This window comes from Netta rufina, assembly GCF_964035555.1.
Source record: "Netta rufina genome assembly, chromosome: 10".
Taxonomy (NCBI): Eukaryota; Metazoa; Chordata; class Aves; order Anseriformes; family Anatidae; genus Netta; species Netta rufina.
This window is the reverse complement of record NC_140133.1, coordinates 6,649,728-6,672,517: the sequence shown is the minus strand read 5'-3', so window position 1 is coordinate 6,672,517 and position 22,790 is coordinate 6,649,728. Positions and strand designations below refer to the sequence as shown.

General features: G+C 37.6%; 1 protein-coding gene across 1 annotated transcript in view; it reads left to right on the top strand.

Moving 5' to 3' along the window:
• ATP2B2 (ATPase plasma membrane Ca2+ transporting 2) overlaps positions 1 to 22,790 on the top strand; it is a gene marked incomplete at its 3' end in the record, with an annotated part of 270,171 nt that overhangs the window by 196,793 nt on the left and 50,588 nt on the right. The window lies entirely within an intron of this gene.

Sequence of the window (22,790 nt, the reverse complement as noted above, 5' to 3'; positions counted from 1 at the left end):
TTAAAAACTCCTGCTGTTTTTAGGTTGGGTTGGTCTAATCTGTATACAGGTAACTTTACAAAACTAGTTTTCATTGAGACTTCATGTGTGTAAAATTATTTTTGTCTAAGAATCTTCAACTAATTCTTTGATAAGACAAATGGGATTGGTTAAATCAGTTAAGTTAATGCAATTAACTGAAGTTAATGCAGTTAGTAATGCTAACTGGATGTTAGTAACAATCAACATTTGGAAGAAGAATTTTTAGAGAAAACTTAAGCAAACGTGTGAAGTGTGTTTGTGGCAAAGGTGCTTTGAAATGAATGCTCCTGAGGACAAACTGTTTAACTAGGGCTAGTATCTGAAGTGAGACTACAACTTCAGCACCCTTCAGTCATCTGTGCCATGATGTGCCTCCTCTTCAGTTCTCACTGAAAGCTCTCTGGAAAGGGAAATGTGAGGAGAACCAGGCCTAAGATAGCTTGACCTACTTCTTACACTGACAGTGGACACGATGGCTCCAACAGCTCAGACAGATAATGTTTGTTGACATCTTGCAACTGAAATCATCCAGCAATGTGAGAGCACCTCTTTTCTTGCACTGCAAGGAGAAGTAGTTGTAGTCAAATGAGGTTTGAGCTACTGCTTTTGACTTCAAATTCAGATACCCAGGAGCTACACATGTTCCAGCTGTGAGGATCCAACTAACAGTGCCTGTTCCCAGCTGAATCCTCAATCTCATTCTTCTTTTTCTTATGGTCTCTCCAGGTTAGTAGGGTTGATGAAATGAAAGATGGGCCTTCCTATTTTGGGAGGTTCTGTGTAAATGCTGGGTGGATATTTTATGGCAGTGGCTTTTTGAAGTCTAATTTCCATATTTAAAAATTTGTAAGAATATTTTTCTGCCGCTGAGTAAATGCATATTTTCATAATTTGATTGTTGGAGAGAGGAATATACCCATATATTTTAACATAATTATAGCCCCAGTACCTCTGGGTACTTCCCTCTGTAGGAAGCGAAATGGGACCAAACTCAGCCTCAGTACACAGACTGGAGTTAAGACAAGGTAATACCGACAGATAGGAGTGAAGGAGAATAGGCAGATGTGTGCATTTGTGTTTGTATAATTGCTGCAGTGGTAATGCTAGTCACCAGCATCAGTCCTAGCTGTCACTGTGGAGTTCAGTGTTGGGAGTGCATTGGTAAAATGTTACCAACATTGGCAGAATTTTACTCATTGCTGAGAGATGATGTGACACAGAACAGGCAGGTTGGCTGGTAGTAAGTCAGGTACAACTGGGAGAGTAAGACTCAGCATCATCTGCATTTCAGTTGTTTTGTGTTTTGCTGCTGCTTGTTTTGCATTCTTGAGATCAAACACAGTAATGAGGTGTTTTTGTTCAACTTCCTTACAAGTTCAGGCTCTCTGAATCTCAGAAGAAGTTCAAGTTTCTGAGCAAGATGTGGTAACGTACTCGACCACTTTCCAAAGGGATGCATCTGTGCCATATGTTTAATGTCCTCTCTTTCTCTTGTGGTAGTAGTTTCATTTGACAGAAAATTTTCTTGTCAATAGTAGTTTTAAAATTTCATTGTGGTCTCAACATAGTGGTGTTGTTTTTTACTTTCCCCATAGCTAAGACTCAATGCTTATCACTAAAGTTAATGGTATGTGCCTATTAAAAGGAGTCAGTGTTTCACCACTTCAGTTCTTTTACAGCTTTGCACAGAGATCAACCCTCTGAAAAATTAAAAAATGGGTGAAATTCTCTGGAAATCACCATTGTTTGGTTGCATATCAGATGACTACTTGAACTCACCTGTATAAAATTATTGGGGATTTTTTAGCTCTTATAACAGCATCATAAGGTCAAGCCTTGCAGTATAGACCCCATGAGAATACTCCAATATCAGAGGAGTTATTGTTATAGCAAGCTTAAGCTAAAGTTTAAGATAAACTGTGTTTCTCCAAAGCCCTTATTCATTAAAAATCATAATTATAGTAAAAAATACATAAGGGATATTTTTTTCCAGGATGAAGTGTGCTGAATTATTTTTCTAACTGCTAATACTGAATGCATGCTTATGCACTCATTCTTAGGGCATGTTAAATCAAATTGTGAATATCAGCTCAAACCCAAAGGGCATATGAGTGCTATGTCACAAAGACTGAATTTTACATATTCTATTATTAGTTATATAGTTACGTGTACACTGTAAATTGCACATTGCATGAACTTCTGTTCAGAGTAATCACATATGGGGCCGTAAAATTAGTCAAGATACTGTGCTGAATGAGAAATGTTCCCTCTTGCATTATTGTTTGATTAAGGGGCAATTGAACCGTTGATAAAAATATAAAAAGAAAATAATATCACTGCTTGTAATAAAAGATGTGAATTTCCCTGAGAGATCAAACACAAATTATTCTAACTAAACAATAGCATCATTATATATAGTTCTTTTTAACACTTTCCAAGGTTTAAGTTATTGTGTGAGCTGCTTTTGCATTCTGTTAGCCTCAGAGCAACTTTAGTGCTGTATTTATGCTGTTTATGTGAAGCTGCTCTCCAGAAAGTCTTTTTTTCACCCAGTATTAATGTTTTATATAGCTTCCCCACCCCCTCCCCATGGAAGTAAAAACAGCACTTCATACATTTTTGCACATGAGCTGTGATAAGGCTTGTAAAGCATGTTTTACTCTGAAAACAAAATTTGCATTTTGGGAATGCTTAGATTGCACTTGGAGCAGAGGTACATTGATCTCAAATATCATGGAGCAGTAATGAAATAGAGTCTATATACTAAAACCAGTGATTTGACTCTTGTTTCGAGCTCTTGCTTGCATAAATTCCATTTTAATTATAAGAGTATTTATCCTTTTAATTTCCTGAAAGCTGTCAGAGGGCAAAGATGACATGCTCTCTAGATGGGTATAGTATGTTCTTATTAAAAGAGATCACAATTAGCATTAAATAGAGTGATTTTCAGTACCAGTGGAAAGACTCAGCTGAACCAGTTACTGTGATCTAACACAGGCATTTCATTAGGTACTTAAGAAGTGCCTAGGGAGCAAAAAAACTACTTGTGCTTAGGTGGATATCTGGAGAAGTATTAGGAAGGCTGTTTTCAGTTCTGAAGATCTGAAGTATCATTTACTGCATTTGCATAGTATTTAGCACAATGTATTGATATCCTTTAGCTGGGACTCTTTAAAGAAAAAGAAGTATACGTCACTGAAAAGTGCGAAACATTCACTGTTTTCCACACCTTCTGCCAACTTATGAAATTAAGTAAACATATGATAGTTTACACATGGATGTTAGTCAAGTAATGAATGTGATCTGGTACAACCTATTGGACAAAAAGGTATCTATTGATTAGAACAAAAGGGATGAATAAAGAAAAGAAAAAAAAAGAAAAGAAAAAGAAAAAAAGACAAATTTATTGCAGTCAGAACAGAGAAAATGGTATGTTTCCTGTTTATGGTATACCACAAACCCACCTGCTTGTTACATTAACATCTCTCTAAGGAGATAGTGAAGATACCCATGTTGTTGCCTGCACCCAAGCTCCAGTTACATTCCTACCCTAGCTCCAGATGAGGCTCTTCACTGTGCACTCAGACAGACCTCTACTCACAGGACTGTGACGATGAGTTTGAGGGCCCCAAATACTCCCAGCAGGGAGCAACAGGAGTTCCCCACAAGCTGCTCTGAGAAGGGGACTTGGCTGGGGGAGAGAGCGACGCTGAGGGAGTGGGCTAGCTGTAGGGGTGTGTGCAACATAGCTGTGGGATGGAGCTGCATTTAAGCATTAAACTCAGCCATTAAGATTTAGTGGGAAAAAAAGGAAGGTGTTAATTCATCTTATTGCTTTCTGTAATTACTTTTTCATGCATATATAATGAAAGATCGTATTAAAAAAGTGTAACTAAATTTCTAATGTCATTATACTGAAAGCAGTTCAAGAAGTTTTGGCACAAAATTTTTTAGTTAAAGATAAATAGTTCTTTTAACTGATTGTCTGATGCAGAAATAGTGGAATGAATGCACTATACCTTCTTGGAGAAGAGGGGTGGAGGGAGGCTGGCAGAACAAGTAGGTAACCCATAATGTGAGAACCATAAAAAGAAATGGCATTCTACAGAAGTGAAATGGTAAAAGTAACTGAAAATAAGGTTTTTAAAGTGCACAAATAAAGTAAGATTTTAAAAGCACAATAGTACCTTGCAGGAATAAATGAAAATATATCATGTGTATTGAGAACATGGATGTAGTAGCCAGAGGAATGGTTCGTTTTATTCGTGAGGAATATATTTGCATCCAAAAGTAGTACAGCTATCCAGGTTGTTGGGAGACATTAGTTTCCCCTCAGAAATAGTCTTAAAAGGGGTATATAAAGTACAAAATTTACTTCTCTTTTATAGAATTGTTTTTTAAAACCATCAAATTTAAAGTCTTTGGATTTCATTTATCAAATACTTCATCTTGTCTCTCTCTCTCTTTTTTTTTTTTTTTTTAATTAGTGGAAAAATGTTCTCAGGAATAATTTATATACATGTACTATTTTGCCAACAGAAATTCACAGTCATTTTCTTTCACCTTTCATAATTCCGTCACTTTCAATATAGTAAGACCTTCCCAGAAGATTTAAAGTTGTGTTCAGGAATGTGGATAATTTGGAAGTTTGAATTAATAAAAAAACTTCATAAGTGGTAGGTTAATTTATGGATTTTTCCATACATTTCTCCAGATTAATTTAGAAAGTTATCCGTGAGTGAAAAGAGGATGGAAATATCTTTTCAATTTGCTTGCAGCTCTCTAATTCTTGTCTCACAGAACACAGACCTTTTATCTCTGCATATACATACTTTTGTGTATTTATATGAACTCTTGTTTTCAAAATAGAATAGAGGACCCTAACAATTAAAAATTGTGTTTCATTTCTTACACCAGACTCAAAACCCCCAATCAGATTATGCTATACCTATCAGCAGAAAATCCTTGGAATTTATATTTCCTGAGGCTACAGCAAAAGATATATATAAAAATATATAAATATTTTATTGCAGCTGTTTGCCAAGGGCAATCACGCTAAATGAAACTGCTGTTGGATGTCACTAGAATTCTCTTTATTCAGAGGAGAACCATGAGAAAATAGTTTTTATCATTCAAACAACTTTTTAAATTATTTGGTAGTTGAAATTGGAAAGATACATTTACTTACGGTCTTCCTAAAACCTCTTCATAAGCCCTTGTTTCTTGTGTTAAAATACAAATGAAATTACCATTTGGTTTTAATTGACATGGAGGTTCAGGTTGGGTCTTGTTTTAAGCAAGGAAGTTAAAATGCCAATAGTGTTCCAAATTAAAATACTTTAAAAATAAAAATAACAACAACAAAGAGAGTGTGTGAGAGAGAGAGAAAAGAAATGGGGACAGAAGTGGTTAGGGGAAAAAAGAAAAAGGTTGAGTAAATGGCCTGGCCTAAATTCTATTTTCTTCCCTCTTTAGATACCTACCATTGCTGTTAAGCAGCAAACAAAACTGGCATTTGTAGCTGCTGACTTGAATAAGTCTGAGCAAAAGATCAGTAATTCATCTGTTCTCAGTCAGGGCTGGGCTACCTGTATGAAAGCAGCTCAGCTCTGGGGAAGGAGTGGCAGTGGGAAAAGGAACGAGAACTCCAGAATGTCACAATGAGGGCACACTGCGGGTGGGGAACATAAAACTGATGATAAGGAAGAGAGTTGGTTAGGCCATGCAAAGAGCACGGCAGCAGTGGCACTTGCACGTATTGATTCAAAGATCGAAGCCGAAATTCCTTTAAGTGGTATATTCTTTATTGCAGCGCTGGATGCACGGGGGATCTCTCCACCTATCGTGCATACCCAAAGCAAAAAGCAGTCTTGAATTTATACAATCAATCTATCAATATTCTACAAGCACCTATACATATGCATTACCTATCCCCGCCTTCCCTCGCTTCTCATGCTAATTAGCCTTTTGGCACCTTGCGCCTGCGTAGAGCCTTCCAAGAATTGTGGGCAGGGGTCTTTGGGACGTGGGCAGGGGTCTCTGGGAGGAAGACCCCGAGTCTTCCTCACAGTGTACTTTTCACCTTTGGTCAGGAATCTGCTGAATTGGCATGTTTCTTAATTGCGAGAGCTGGTTGTTGCCAATTCTTCCGTTTGTTGTATCTTTATAATGAATTCCAATGTCCAGTTTTGAGATTTATAGTCCTTACGTTTGTTTCTCTGTCCGTCTGCCGCTTCCTTATCATGAGTTTCAGTGTCTTGTTTCGAGATATACAGTCCATGTCTGGGGATTGTCCTTGCCTCCCCAATGCCTCCCCAATACCTCCTTAATCAGTATCACACACAAACAGCAGTTCCTTCCGCGGCTGTACAGCCGTCCCTGTTTTACTGCATCATTTTTTTCCACATATGATTGTAAGGTTTGTCCACAGGGAGGTTTACATGTGTATTTTTGGAATGGAGATATTTGAGTTAATTTTGGTGTCTATCTGAGCTGAGGCCATCCTTCATAATGGTTTTCTGGTCTCAGGTTTGTTTCCTTTGGCAATGCTCAAAAATAAATTCCACATTTAGATAATGTGTCAAGATTCCAGTATCTTGGTTTAAGATTGAGCGAGGGGGCAGAGGCAGCGCCGCCATTTTGGGCAGCCATTTTGCATCAGGATAGAGCTGTGGAAGGTTTTTGGCAGCCTTTTTGTTCTATATCTGTGGAAGGTTTTATCCTTACCTAAAGAGAAATTAGTAAACTGTGAGAAACGTTTGGAATGCATTTTTGCAACATAGCCCATATCATGGCACTGCACTGCTTTGGGGCTACTGTCATCTGGCTCTGTAGCAGGCAAGAAAGAAGAATAGGCATGAATCCTTTTCCTGCACTGTTCCTGTGGAATACATTGGGAATGACAAAATCCTCATTTATGCTTAAAAGCTATCCAGAAAATGCATAGAAAAATAGGCTGAGGGGAGAATCCTTAGCTGGCAAATTGAACTGCTGTGGGACTTCAAAGCTTGTAGCTATTCACTGTCTCAGAAAGAACAAGTAGGTTTGTATGAACTCCTGGGGCCCTGCTCCAGGTTTTACCCTTTGCGTTCTGCGGTCTTAGGTGTACAAAAACTTGCTAAACTTGTGATATAAGAAGCATGTAGATAAATCTGCTTTGCAGAAAATCTGGGCAAAATGACTTTTTTTTAGCATGTTTCACGGTGGCAGAATCCATCTCAGTAGGGCTGGATTTAGGTCAGTAATTCCTAAGTAGTCAGTAAGCAATGTGACTGTGGTGCAGTAAAACATTCATTGGCTTCTTTCAGCATGTTGTCCTAGTAACAGAAATTTGTGGAAATTGTTAATTCTTATGCTTCTGAGTGCACAGGTGATGGCATTAAAATATTCTCTTGAGCATTTCTGACTCTCTAGCTAAATGGTGCGTTTGATCCATTTAAAATTAAAAGGTTAATGCCAATTTGACGAATGACATGGAAAATAGAAGTAGTGTTCCCCAATTCACTTCTGAGATAGCTTTCTGGGGGGCTTTTTCTCTACATACTGCAGACCAGTTGCTTAGACTATGAAAACGTTTTTCTAGCTCTACCCAAACTTTCCCATTCCGTCTATTTTGCAAATGAAGTGCACTGTGAATTCTTTTCTAAAATTGATTTGATTTGATTAAAATTTGATTGCATTGATTTCTACAGTGATTTTGAAGATTTATTTCTTCATAGGTGCAATTTTTATCTTATAGGTAAATTTATTTATTTATTTCAGATTTTTTTTTTTTTTCTAATTGTTAAATGGCTATAATAATCATAGAATCATAGAATGGCTTGGTTAAAGACCATCCAGTTCCAACCACCCTGCCACGGGGAGTGATGCCATCCATCAGACCAGGTTGTCCAGGGCCCAGTCCAACCTGGACTTGAACACCTCCAGGGATAGGGCATCCACAGCTTCTCAGTTCAGTGCCTCACCACCCTCTGAGTGAAGAATTTCCTCCTAACCTCTAATCTAAATCTGTTTTCTTTTAGTTTAAGACCATTCCCCTTTGTCCTATCATTATCTACTCGAGTAAAGAGTCCATCCTTTTTATAAGACCCCTTTAAGTATTAAGCAGATGTATTATAGATGGGACCAGACAATGCAGGCAAAGTATCTTTTTCTATATAAGCAAGACAACCATCACATACACACACACACAATCCCCAACCACATCGTCTTTAAAACTTTTTCTTAAAGTGATTGATAAGCATTTTCTCAGAATAATTTAGGCAGAAAAAAATAATTTATAGCGTGCATATCATTTACTGTGTAAATAATAATTATTAAAGATAATAATCATGCAGTTAATTGTCTCTGCTTCTAGGAATGGCAATTAGCAAAGAGTAGTGATATTCACACATCACTGGCTATTGAAGTTTTATATAATAAGAGGTACAAATATAACTTTTCTCACTAAATTAGCTACTGAGTTAATAACTGAAATAACTGTGTTTAGAAAAGAGTACTGGACTGTGTAAAGCATAGGACATGTTGTTATATCCATCATGCGCTTTCTGCTGTCAGGATGCAAGCGCTTTGTCTTGCTAGCTGAAATCATTTTATAATAAAGCCTCATTTCTGGGGAGTTGTGTATAAGGGGTTAGAATGGCATCAGCTGCCTGGAAAGCTCCTTGGCACTTGTCTGTGGGATGGATTTACCTAAGCAAAGAAGGATTAGGAAGCAGAGATCAGAGCAGGGTCATCCTGTGAATCTGCTGTTGACAATGTTAAACTCTCTGGAAGGATGCTTATTTTCATTTGTGGCCAGGTTGTCAGAGGCAAGACAGGTTTCCCCACAATATGGTCAGCCTTTTCCTTTGTTCCATATCTCTTTTTCTGCCAAAGAAAGGTGTGACTGTCCTCCCTAATAACACGTGAAGAGAAGATGGATGAATAAAACAATCCTACACTCTACTGTGTAGTATGATGTAATAGCTAAAAGACAAATTATTTTCTTTTATTTTCTTTCTTCATGCTAGAGAAAACAGATACATAAAACCTTACTCATACTGGCCTTTGCCTTCACAATTTGGTAACTGCAGATTCCGTTTATTCCTGTTAGAATAATTAATCACAGCAAGATTATAAGCAGGACTGACAGTCACTTGGAAGCTTTTTGTTACCAGAATGTTAGCATTTTTTTTCTGCTTGCTTGCATGAAAATGAGTAAATTAGGTGTGTGTTTTTTTTTTTTTTTTTTTTTTTTAATAACTTGTTGTGATACAATGTTTTTCCTGTTTTCTTGCATAGGATTTTCTTTTACGTTATTCATGTTACTTTCATGATCTTATTTTCCACTCCCTGAACCAGTGCAGGATGATTCACTTATAGGGATAAATGCCAGTTATTTCCAAACATACCTGTAGATGCAAGCAGGCTTTAGAAGTCACCTTCCCTGCATGGTATTCCATGGTGTTTTCATCTAAATACTACTCATAGTTGTCTGATAAATTTTAGACCCCAGTTTTTTATTTTTATTTTTATGTAATAAGATGTATTGGCACAGTGAATGATTTTAATGCATACTTCTTTTCATTCCTATGATACCTTATGGAAACAGTTGTCACACTTTGGAGCTGATTCATATGCTGGTTAGAATTCAGTGTTAACACTTTGTATGGGATATTATCAGGGAGCATGTTTTCTTGATGGGAGCTTTTGTTTTTACATAAGTGGGTATAAAACACTTGAGGCATATCTTGATTCTGTGAAATAGCTTACTTTAATATTCTGTAATCTGTTTTAATTTAGATGTTCTTTATGCTCTTTATCAAGAATAGAAAGCCAATAATTTCACATGATAATTTAATGCCAGCTCTATATAAATGGTATTGGTTTCATAACCAAGCAAAAATACTCAGACTTATTAAAAAAAAAAACAAAACAAAACAGAACACAGAGGATGAATCACCTCATAATGTCGTTTAATGAAATACGGCATTAATTCTCTTTGGTGTATATGTAATATAATTATATAATGTATACTATGCAGTTTGTAGTAAGTTTTATTTTTATTCTCATAAAACTCCAAAGGGGTGTATTTTCCTTTGGAAAAACAAACAATCAAACAAAAAACTGAAGCAGTGACTGAAGAACAACAGATGAGAAATACAGTATGTGATAAAATAACTTGCTAGTTTCAGAGCAATGGATGTGCAGGAGTTACTTTGTACACATGAAAAAGACTTTAAATTGACTTGGCCTTGCTCTTCTGGAATTAAATTGTGCTTACATTTTTTTTTCTATTTCTGTTCACGTCAGCAAAACATTATTCTTCTTTTTACTCGAGTCACAGTGAGTCCTAGAAAGCTGGTATTAAATACTCAGTAAATAAAAAACTATGCTTCAAATTCTCGTTCCTGCTTTCTTTCACAGATAGCCCCCATTCCTGATTTTTCTTTCAACTTCCAGTTTTCTCTTCTTGAGTGTGAAGGTCTTGGCCCTCCTGCATTCCAGTCAGTCATATTTTTATATTAGTTACAAGTGAGTGTGGGAAGGTGTCCAAAAATGATGGCCTTTCTGCTAGTTAGAAGTGCCAAATAAACCTGAAAAATCTCAAGAATGGACGGGATTCTGAAGAATTGTAGCCACACATTGTGAGCAAACTGCGTGGGGCACTGACTCTCAAAGGCCTGTGACATTGGTGGACAGAAGGCATTTGTTACATACAGTCATTTTCCCAGCCAGAGTCTGGCAGAAGAAACTCTGAAGGTTTTCAAAGGAAAGGTTGCCAGGGGTATGTTAATGTAGTCAGAACTATATTGTTCCCTAGCATCACCGAAGGAATGACAGAACTCTCTTGGCAGACATCTTGCATGGAAAAAATAAGCTTCTAGAAGGAAGTTTGTAAAAATTCAAGATGTTTTTAGTATTTACTACTGCTAACCTGTCTCATGTGTAAGTGCAAATGTGCACAGCAAAAGAATGCACTGCTGGAAAGTCTTTATGGACACACCAGGACATTAATTCTATCTGAAATCGCAAATGAGTGTTGGGTAGTAGATGTAGCTTGGTGTTCATAATACTGGATGAAAGTATTGAGTGTGTTAAAGTGTTCCATTCATTGTTATTTTTCTGTGGTTTCTACTTTTTATTGAAGTGAGCAGAGAATTAAGTTACTTTACGCTTCCCTTCACTACAAAGGAGAAGGACTGACAGTGTTCAATGCTGGTTTGCTAGAGGTTGTATATCCACTTCTGTTTCTAAAAGGTGAGAAAAAAGCTTTTGTTAGACAGTTTTCTTATAAAGAAAGACAAGATGTTTGACCTCTCCATCATTTCCTTACTGTTTTTTTTTTTTTTTGGAATGAATTATCAGATGAAAATTGGCTGCAGTCTCACAGTCTGCTATTCCAGCAAAAGCATCATTCCTGGTGTCCTGAAGAGGAGAGAGACTGAATTTATAAAGTATATGAAACATTACTACATCAATCATGGAAAAAAAAAATACACCACACACACACAAAAAGCAAAACAAACAAAAAAAAAACAAACCAGACACTACTGAAAATATTAGATAAGCATTGCTATAATGTATTATATTCTATTACATCTATGATGTATTATATTCTATTACATTCACTTGAATTCATGCATTTGCTTAACGAGAAACAACCTCTAACTAACCAAAACCAATTTAAAAATAATTTCAGTGGATACATGCTAGTATAGATTTAAAGAGGACAAGTACATTTTGTATGATAAACAAAGTGGCTGTTGCTAATCTTTTTAGACTTATTTAGAAATGGATGCTTGAAGAACTCTTTGGCGCACTCTGGAAATGAGTCCTATTGACAGAGAAGATCTATAATTATGATGGGCTATAATCAGTAGCTTAAGTGAAAAAGAATCTCCTCTTATGTTTCATGTGCCTAGATTTGCTTTACACTTACTAAATTTGGCTCCATAAACTATACAAATTGTTTTAATAGTGCTGCAACAAGAAACTCAGTGAGTATTAACACTGATTTTTTGCTTTAGTTTGGTCTTTTGAAAATCAGTTTTCCTATCTGAGATAAATTTAAAAGGCAGAAGTGGAAAATTCAAAGTACTGGTAAGTTTTGTGCAGGTGAAGACTGAATGCACAGAACAGCTACGTGTAAATGCTGCTATTTATGTTGTTGAAATTCAAGCTTTTGACGTTCATATATAAAGGTCAAGAATTTTCTGTTCTTTGATGTAATGATGAAATTCATGTACAGTATGATCATCATCACAGCCCTCTAACACCGACTTTTCACATCATGGCACTGTTCCACCCCCCATCCCCCACCCCCTCAATTCATTAGCCTAAAACAATGACTTAATATCTGCAACACAGTACAAGATTTTCTTCTTGCTTCTAGTTAGGCATAGAGAAGATTATGCAAATTTAAAAGTGTATTTAGATAAGATGGAATGGATGGTTGCATTTCATTATTTTGTGGCTGAAATTCACATAGAGTGAATAGTAGAAAACACACATGAGATACACTTCAGACTATTAGAGGAGTTTTTTATTAAAAGTATGATTAATTTTGATAAGGAATTTATAAGTTAATTTAAAGGGAGGAGGACTAACTGAAATTTTGTTGATGTCATATTCAGAAACATTGAGTTTTCATGTGCAACTTGGGTGAGAGAGTTTTGTAATGCTAGGAAACATACTGTTGGTAGCATTTATCAGAATCACTCAAAAGATGTTTTCCAAATAGACAGTTGCTAGTTAGTTCATTGCAACAACTGAAGAGAGTGTAGTGATCCTTCCTCAAACATAAAAGATGAGGTTTCAGCCTTAAAACAGATGCATCATTTCTAATCATGTTAGCAAAAACATACAAATCCCTAGTCATTTTTCTAATTTGGAAACAAAATGTTTAAGCTGCAGAAGCTTTCTTGAAACCAAATTTTCCCTATCTGATCAACTCAGCATTATGTAGTTTGTCTCCTGTCTCTGTTTTCCATGTCTGCAACCATTCATGCAATTCATGAAACCAGTCTAATATTAGCATGCAGTAAACCCTTAGTTTTATAGATCTGAAACAAGGTAGCAGATGCTTGGTTGTCATTATGGAGGTACCAATTACAATGCTGCAATTAAGTGCAATTTCTCTTTTCCACTTGAAGAAAAATGTTCAACTTATTTGTGGTTCATGAAAATATAACAAACTTTTCCCAAATGCATGGAACAAATTATCAGAGAGTTATGAAATCTGTTAATCTGTTCTTAATCATAGTGAGTTTGCCTTAGAAATGGCACATTTGTCACTCAGGTCTGTGTTCTGAAGACATTCTTAACAGGGGAGAAACATACTCTTGCATCTTTATAGCTAGCATTAATTGAAACCTTGTACTTAGACTATATTTAAAGTAAATTGGTTGTTAATTAAAGTAAGTTAATAACAATCGTTTTGTCTAATTATTTTGATTATATAGGTTACTTGTCAACAGTTCTTGTTGCAATTAAACAAAGCTGGAATGGCACTAGTATAAATCTAACAATTGCCAGTTCCCTGTGAATGGGACTGTGCAAAAGGACAAGAGTGGAGATTTTCAGTGTTTCAGATTTGGAAATGGAATGTATTATTTTCAAAATTTGAGTGTCAAATTGTAATGCGATGATAATAGGTTATAATAGAAGATGTATACTGGTTTGATCAATAACAGTAGGAAAGACCCTTTGTACAGACAAGTAAGATCTTACGGTATTATAAATATATCAAAACTGTTTTGGGGAAAACACAAAGAAAAAATGTCTGTGTATAAAACTCAGTTTAATCTGGAAACACTGAGGCTGGAATTATTCTGTGGTGTCACTCATGATTATTAAGAATTCATTCTTTGTGCTGTAACGGGGTGTATAAATGTGCCTCTGTTTAAATTCAGCCATGAACTGCTGTGGTTTTGAATTCAGAGCTTTTTGTAAATTATTATTATTTTTTAAATTAGACTATATCCAACTTTGTATTTTAATTCTTGACACCTTAAACAGATACAATATCTATCACAAAATGAAAAAGTTTGAATTGGAGAACTAAAATGTATTAGGAGATGAAAAGGAATAACTCATGCAGCACATCTGCTTGCAGGGTCACTAATGAACTGCGATATATAAGCATAACATGAATGTCAGTTCCTCAGAATAAATATTATTCAGTAACATGTGCAGGACTCTGTGAAAAGGTATTATTACTTTCAAAATGTTATCAGTTAATATTTACATAATTTTAAACAAACAAACAAAAGCCTTGTTCTGGGCCCAGCTGAATTAATTACAGAGATAAATGTAGTTAAATTTAGCTTTGTTAACTACCTTGAATGTTGCTTCTACTGTAGGTACCCCACTTAGTATTTCTCTGGTTGTGAAGCTGAAGGAAATAGAACAAGTTTGTTCTAATTAATGCTAACAAGATCTTTGTACCTAGGAGTAATATATTCATATAAGCACTGCAAATTGCCTATGTGTCAACATTTTGTATGTCTCAAAATTTATGTGGAGATAATATAAATGTTCTGTTTATATTTTTAACTTCCATCCTCTGTCCTTGAGAGTGAATTAACAGACTGAGGAAATACAGAATAGAAGAGTGGACAGTAAAGTGGAATTAAACCTGGCCAAACTGCTGGTCTAAGGGAATTGTGATCACAAAGTCCAGCTGGAAGCAGGTTTCTAGTGGTGCATCCCAGTGATCCATGAGGTGGGGGCAATAACGTTTAGCATTACCAGTGATCTGGATAATGGGGCCAAGTGCTCCCCCCACAAGTCTGCAGATGATACAAAGGAGGGAGGAGTGGCTGGTGACACCAGACGGATGTGCTGCCTGTCAGAGGGACCTTGATGGGCTGGAGCACTGCGTCAGCAGGAACCTCAGGAAGCCCAGCGGAGGGAAGTGCAGAATTCTGTTCTGGAGGAGGAAAAGCCGCTTGCAGGGCTGAGAGGCTCCTGGTGGACACAAAGTTGACTGGGAGACGGAAACAATCCCTGCAGCAAAGAAGGCCAACAGCCTCCTGGGCTGCATCAGCCAGCGTGCTGCCAGCGTGGCAAGGGAGCTGATCCTTCCCCTCTGCTCAGCAGTCCTGAGACATATCTGGGTTGCTGTGCTCAGTGCTGGGCTCCTGGTACAGGAGAGACATGGACTTTCAGGGTGAGTTTTGGAAACGGCACTGGACTAGATGGTCTCCCAAAAGAGAGACTGGTGCCTTCCAGCCTCAAGTATTTTGCAATTCTGTGAAAAATCTGTACAGGACTGACCTATCAGTCTTCTACATTTAACTAGTGAGAAGAGGAAAGAAATTTCATACTTGCTGAAGTATTTTTTGGACGTATACTTTTTTTTTTTTTTAATTCAAATGAATCAAACATAAATTTGTCCTTCAAACTAAAAGGGCAATTTAATTATTTGCTATTAAAATTAAGGGCAAACTATTAGCTCACTTTGCATGTTAAAATGGGTAACAGTCAATCAGAGAGGGAGTAAAGAGGCTGTCACACCAGCCTTTCAGTCTGTTCTTCATGCATGATTTCACCTTTCATAATCACTCTTGGGGGAGTTTATGGATAGGATCATTTTTTCCTTGTTCCTGTTATGTGAGCTGAAACAAGCATGAGTCCATATGCACTGAGCCACATCACTGCTGCACTCCCTAACTTTGCCGTGCTGATAGGAAATGTCATGCTGCTACATTGCATAATTACAGCTGGCCCCTTTTTATACGATGATTGTGTTGCTATTATTTGAGATTACAAGAGATGTTAAAAATATGCAGGATTTATATAATGTTTTCTTTGAATAACCTATATCCATCACAAGTGCTAGCAATGCAAATTACACAATACCAGAGTATTGCAATAATTAAATTTTTATATCATTTCCAGGTCTGTCTTCAGAGAATAGGCAAAGATGTTGAATATTTATGATATTAATCTGGTACAGGAAGCTATTGTAGAATCATATTGTTTCTTACTCCCTGTACAGTAAAGAGTCAAAAATTCCTGTAACCAATTTGCTAGGAATTTTGAGCAGATCTTTTAGTTTAATGGTTGCTAAATAATAGGAGTGGGGTCCGTGCTGGGCGGCAGTGTCAAGCAGCATTGCTGTCACTCGTCTGAGCAGCCTGCTTCATGTCAGCTAAAGGGTGCAGTCTATGTCTGATCAGTCACAGGGGACTCTTTTCATCTGCTTCTCTGCTACTTGTTTCTTGCTCAGACAGTGTAACTGAGCTCAGCAGGATGTCCTGGTTGATCTGTAACTGTGAGGGATGTGAAGGTTATCTTATGGCTTTAAGAATTTGAACTGGCAGTAAGTTAGTGTCCTGACTTAGGCTTGAAATGCAATAGATATACTTTGAAACTACGATTTTACTGTAGCACAGAGGTCTAAGTGATGTGAGACTGCTGGCTGTGTTCAGCATGTAGTAATTAAAAGGACATACGGAAGCTACTTCAGTGAAAAGGCAGCCTTACTACTCACAAGTATTACACAACAACTTACAAATGCACAACTTTGTTATTAAACAATGTTGTTGTTTACATTTCTAATTTTAGTCTTCAGAGTTGATCTCTCTTGAGAATGCTGAAACATGTTTCAAGTGCTTTTGTTTTAGGTTGTCTAGATCTTGAGCATGTGTCAGACTGGCTACCAAATCAGCACCTGTCAGTCAGGATTTGGAATATGTTGCTTTGATTTTGATAGGCTTATGATGGTGACTGCTGGTGCCTAAAGTAAATAGTGACAACTGGAGGTGACTTATTTGGTGGCCATTTTCGCAACAAACAGAGCTGCTGTGAATATTAGGGTTTTGTGGCTGATAGAAGGTGAAAGGAATAAGCTGTTGAAAGGAGTAAATATTGAATTACCTCTGTTATTCCTTTTCCAATAATTTCAGAATAGAAATCTGGGACACATCAATACAGGACAGGGATGGTGAATTTTTCAGATTATTTATTTATTTATTTGTGATCCACTTATTACTTTTCTCTGTTCCTACTCCTGGTGGCAATTGGCAGCTGTCAAACACAGTGACAATTAAGTAGTTGAGTTTAAAATCTTTGGTGTTAGGAGGAAGACTGCCACCAAAACTTCAACCCTGGATATGAGGAGAGATGTCTTCAGGCTGCTCAGGGACAAATTACTAAGGTCCCCTGGAAATCTGCCTTTGAAGGTATTGGGGTCCATCAGTGCTGATCACTTTTTAAGAGCACAGGAGCAGACAATTCCAAAGTGTTGGAATTCAGGCAGGCAGGGCAAAAGGCCTGCTTGGCAGAGTGGGGATCTTCTAGAGCTTGTGCTGAAAATGAAAGTGGGTGGACACTGGAAGTGAGGTCAGGCAACATGGGAAGACTACAGAGATGCTATTTATTTGCCTTTGTAGGGAGAAAATTCATGCAGCCAAAGCTCAATTAGAGTTGAAGCCAGCCAGTACTGTGGTGGACAACAAGAAGGGCTTTTCTGTTGTTTTTGTTTTGTTTTCTTACCAGCAAAAGGAGGGCCAGCAATAACATTGGTTCGTTACTGATGAGGTTGGTCACCTCACAAATAGGGATGTCAGTAAAGCAGAGACATATAATGACTTCTTTGTCTTTGTCTTTAACACTGATGATGGGCCCTGGGACCCCCAGAGCCCTGAGCTGGGAGGACTGGACTGCACTGCAGGAACTCCCAGCTAATCCCAAACTTGTGTGGGCTCTGCTGCTTCACTTGGATGCATATAAGTCTATGGGGCCCAATGGGATTCATCCCAGGGTACACAAGGACCTGGCTGATGTCACCGTAAGACCTCTCTCAACTATTTTTCAATAGTCTTAGGAATCTGCAGAGGTCTCAGTTGACTGGAAGATGGAAAATGTTGTCCCAGTTTTCAAGAAGGACAAGAAAGAAGACCCTGGTAATTACAGGCATATCAGTCTCACTTCAGTGTCTGGTAAAATGATAGAGGAGATTATTTTGGGAGTTACTGAAAAACACTTGAAAGACAACACAGTCATTGGTCATACTCAATACAGTTTTATGAGTGGAAAGCCCAGCTTAACTAACTTAATTTCCTTTTACAACAGGGTTACCCATCTAGTTGACTGAGGGAAGACAGTAGATATAATCTTTTTGGATTTCAGGAAAGCTTTTGATACTGTCTCTCACAGTATTCTTCTGGACAAAATGTCCAGCATACAGCTAGACAAATACACAATATGATGGGAGAACAGTTGGCTGATGGGTCAGCTTCAAAGGGTTATAGTAAATGGGGTTACATCAGGCTGGAGGCCAGTCGCTAGTGGGGCTCTGCAGGGCTCCATTTTGGGGGCAGATCTCTTTGATGTTTTTATAAATGATCTGGATACAGAACTTGAATGCACACTGAGTAAGTTTGCAGGTGATACTGGATGAGGAGGAATTATTGACTCCCTCAAGGGTGGAGAGGCTTTGCAGAAATACCTTGACAGGCTGGAGGGCTATGCAACCACCAACTGCATGAAAGAGAGCAAGGGTTGGACTCTGCACCTGGGAAGGGGCAACCCTGGCTGTATGTACAAACTGGAGCTGAAGAGCAGTCCTGAAGAAAGGGATCTGGGGGCTTTGGTCAACAGCAAGTTGAATATGAGTCAACACTGTACCCTGACAGTCAGGAGGGCCAACCATACCCTGAGGTGCATCAGGCATGGCATTGCTAACCGGTCGAGGGAAGGGATTGTCCTGCTCTGATCCACCTGGTGCAGCCTCACCTTGAGCACTTTGTACAGTTTTGGGCACCACAGTGTAAGAAGGACATAAAACTCATAAAAATTCAGTGTCCAAAGGAGGGCAGGAAAGATGGTGAAGGCTCTAGAAGTCAAGACAGGAGGAGCGGCTGAAGGCCCTTGGTTTGTTCAGCCCAGAGCACGGCAGGCTGAGGAGAGGCCTCATGGTGGCCTGCAGCTCCCTCACGAGGGGAGCGCAGGGGCAGGTGCTGAACTCTGCTCTCTGGGGACAGCAACAGGACCTGAGGTAACAGCATGGAGCTATGATCTCTTTTAGTCTTATCTTATGCTAGAGAATACCACTGAAGTGCTTGATTGCCAATACACATCTGTATAACCACATTTTTCTCTCCTAATCCTGTGCTTCCGACTGATTTTTAATTCAAAATCTCCATGTCCTGATGTCTGTTACAGAGATGTTTTAAGTGTGTATTTTATGAAGAAAGGGATCGTATAAGTGATCGAGAACACTTCTGTTACTCTAACCTAAACTATTCTGTGATTCCGTAATTCTACTCAGCAGTGTTCATAAGGAAAAAAAAAAAAAAGAAAAGCTTTAAACTTTTAAATGTCGGGCTTTAAATCCAGTGAGTGAGATCAGAATGGTACATAAGGTTAACTGAGTCTGTTTCTTCTGAAGCCAAAACGATTACGCAACCAGCTCAAAGAAGTTAACAGTTCTTTTTCAATCCCTTATGCTGACCTCAATTCAAACTGACTTGACTTTAACTGAATTTCAACAGTATTGTACCTGGCAGTGGTGATTATAAGTTGTAAAATGGCAAATATATTAACAGAAAGCATTGTCTGTAATTTAACGTGTTGCTTTCTGTGCTCTGTGTAAAGCAGAGTCAATTTATTACTCATTCATGTGAAAAAATTCTTAAAATTCCAAACAGTCCAAGGACAAATCGTGATCTTCCTTATCACTCAAGTTAAGAATATTATTCTAGATTTGTGCTCAAGAGTAGCAAAGATCAGAATCTCCACAAGATACAGATTTATTTTTATTCCTAAATAAAGATGTTGTAAAAGTGAATTCATAACATTTTGATAGTGCAGAGCTGATGCCAGCTATTTGTAGTAAAACTTATCTTCAAGATGCTGTTTGCTTTAATCTATAAAAAGGATCTTTCAAGAATTCTAATAAAATGTTTGCACTTGGTTAAAATAATATTATCTTAGTCATGTAGATAATTAATATGTCAGCTGTGGTCTGCCTAGAAAGCCAGAAGTATGTTATGGTACTGAGATAGAGATGAAACTATAATGTAAGCAGAAGTTCAATTAAAACCAGTTCCACAGTATTGTCTGGGAAGAGAAAAGTCAGATAAGATTATTAAATAAGCTTTCAAAACAATAAAGAGAAGTGGAAAAAAAAATCTGTAAGAGAATCTTTGCACATAAAAACCAGCCTCTTTCAAGACAAACTTTATCTTTATGTTTCTGTGTAGTTATGCAGAAGTGATGAAGCTAGAGAACAATAAATACTCTGTGAACAGGCAGTATAGAAGGAAAGAGAAGATACTGCAAATGAATTTGCTTTATTTGGCATACAGAGTCTGGATTATACTTGGTATGAAGTCTTGCACCAAAGAAAGCTAAAGGTATTGTGGGCTGCAGTATTGCCAGCAGGTTGAAGGAGGTGATCCTTCCCCTCTACTTGGCACTGGTGAGACCACACCTGCGGTGCTGTGTCCAGTGCTGGCCACCCCAGTATAAGAGAGGTTTTGCCACTGGGGAGAGTCCAAGGAAGGTACACAAAGATGATTAAGATACTGGAACACCTCTCCTCTGAGGGGAGGCTGAGAGAGCTGGGACTGTTCAGCCTGAGGAAGAGGAGGCTCGGGAGGATTTCTCCAATGTCTACGAAGGGAGAGGGCAAGGAGGATGGGGCCAGGATTTTGTCAGTCATGCCCGGTGCCAAGACAAGAGGCAATGGGCACAAACTGGAACACAGGAAGCTCCATCTGAAGGTCAGGAAGCACTTCTGTGCTGTGCAGGTAATGGAGCTCTGGCACAGGCTGCCCATAGAGGTTGTGGAGTCTCCTCCGTGGAGATCTTCAAAAGCTGCCTGGACGTGGCCCTGGGTCTGCAGCTGAAGGTGGCCCTGCTTGAGCAGGGCGGTTGGACAAAATGACCTCCAGAGGCCCCTTCCAACCTCAACCATTATGTGACTCTGTAAATAAAATATAAAGTGGATTTTTTTCACAATTTAAATTGAAAAATGTATTTTCATCTGTTTGCCTCTTGTAAATGGACTTGAAACAGAGCATTCAATATGGATATAATCTAGCAAAGCTAATTATCTTAATAAAATTGATACATTTACAATTATCATCATTCTGGAACACAAAAACATAACATGAAACAAATGACAGCTTCATATAATGTATGAAACCCTAACACTTTGTTTTGTAAAGACTACTTGGATCTTTTTGCCAGTTTCTCTCCTCTTACATAAAAAATGGCAATAAGGAAAATGAAGTTTAGTGAGTGTTATGGTTAAATGGAAGCCTTATAATTTCCTAATGTATTTTTAAAACTTGAGGAACCTCTGTAAGCTATGCCCACAGTTTTATCCTGCTTTCCTCTTAACCTGTCTTTACTAGCAAGTTAATTTCCATTGAAAGCATTTTGAAAATTTATTTTGTAATCCAAATTCAGTATTAAGTCAATATTAGCTTTTGGGGTTGATATTTTTAAACCTGAATAATACTGCTGTACTTTGACCTAGAAACCTATTTTGATTTGATAGTTATAACAACTATTTATTTTACATCTGCCTGCACTTGTTTTACATGAAAGTATTTACTTACAATTGAAATATTATTATCATGTAAATAATGTAAAGACTTGAAAGAAACAATTAAAATTATTATACAATTATCAGTGGGAAGTATTTATTGGAGGAGTATGTTGGATCAGTCCCTTCCCAGTAGAAGATTATCTTGTGACTAGCAAAAGACCTTTCACTGATCTCTTGAGAAACAATGCATTCAAAAGTTTCTTTTAGCACATCACAGTTCAAAGGCTTTGTCTCCTACAGTGTCAAAGCGTTTTCATTCACCAAGTCAATTAAGTAATTCATAGTTAATTATTCAAAAGTAGCCTCTTTGTGCAATCCTTTTAATTGTGTTCCAGGTGCCATAAACTGCAGGTTTCAGCAAACAATAAATGTAGATACAGCACAGTACAAAGTTTTAACGGCCAGCAGCTTCTGCGAAGGGTTGTCAAGAGCAATCTGCAAGGAAACTAGTTTTGGCATATAGATTTTGAGCTGAAACAGTACAGGGAAGGAAGTGGTGCTTGCCAGCTCTCACCACCATATGTTTTATTTTAATGTAATGTACAAAGAGTATGGAGACAGCAGCTGCTCTAGAGGGAGGTGGCCACTTGTTAGCAGATTTCGAAACCTTTCTGAAATATCTGTTCATTTTTTACTGGTATTTTTTCCCCTTGCTTACGTATTTGCATTCAAAATATGGTCAGTAAAAGAAGTCTATTTTTAGACCATTGTAAGAGAAGGAAAGTGTAATCTACTTTACGGTTAAATAAAAAATGAATTTTAGAAGGTCTTTAGGTTTAAACACTGTCAACTGTAGGTAGATTTTTATTTTATCAGTATATATTCACAGTTGCTCATGATGAAATCATATGCATAAGAAATAGCAGTTATCTAATATTCTGTGTCTGTGATGGAAAGAAATCTATATCTATTTCATTGGGTTCCAGTGTGCACTTGCTAGTGTCTTAATCACATTCACGTTTAAGTCAATGTTGAGATTCATTGTCTTCAGTGGCAGAGAGAGGCAACATAAATAGGGATTTAGAGCTAAAAGAGGAAGTTTGATATGAAATAAGTCTTTTTCTGCATTGCTACCCAGGCAGTGAAGTTGATTAATCTGCTGCTTTGAAAAAAAAACAAGTTCTTAGCACATTTCAAGAACTGTGTGCGGCAATGTCATGAAAATTAACCAATTATTTTAAACAAAATGGTATTTTATTGACTCCTACCTGAAATTTGT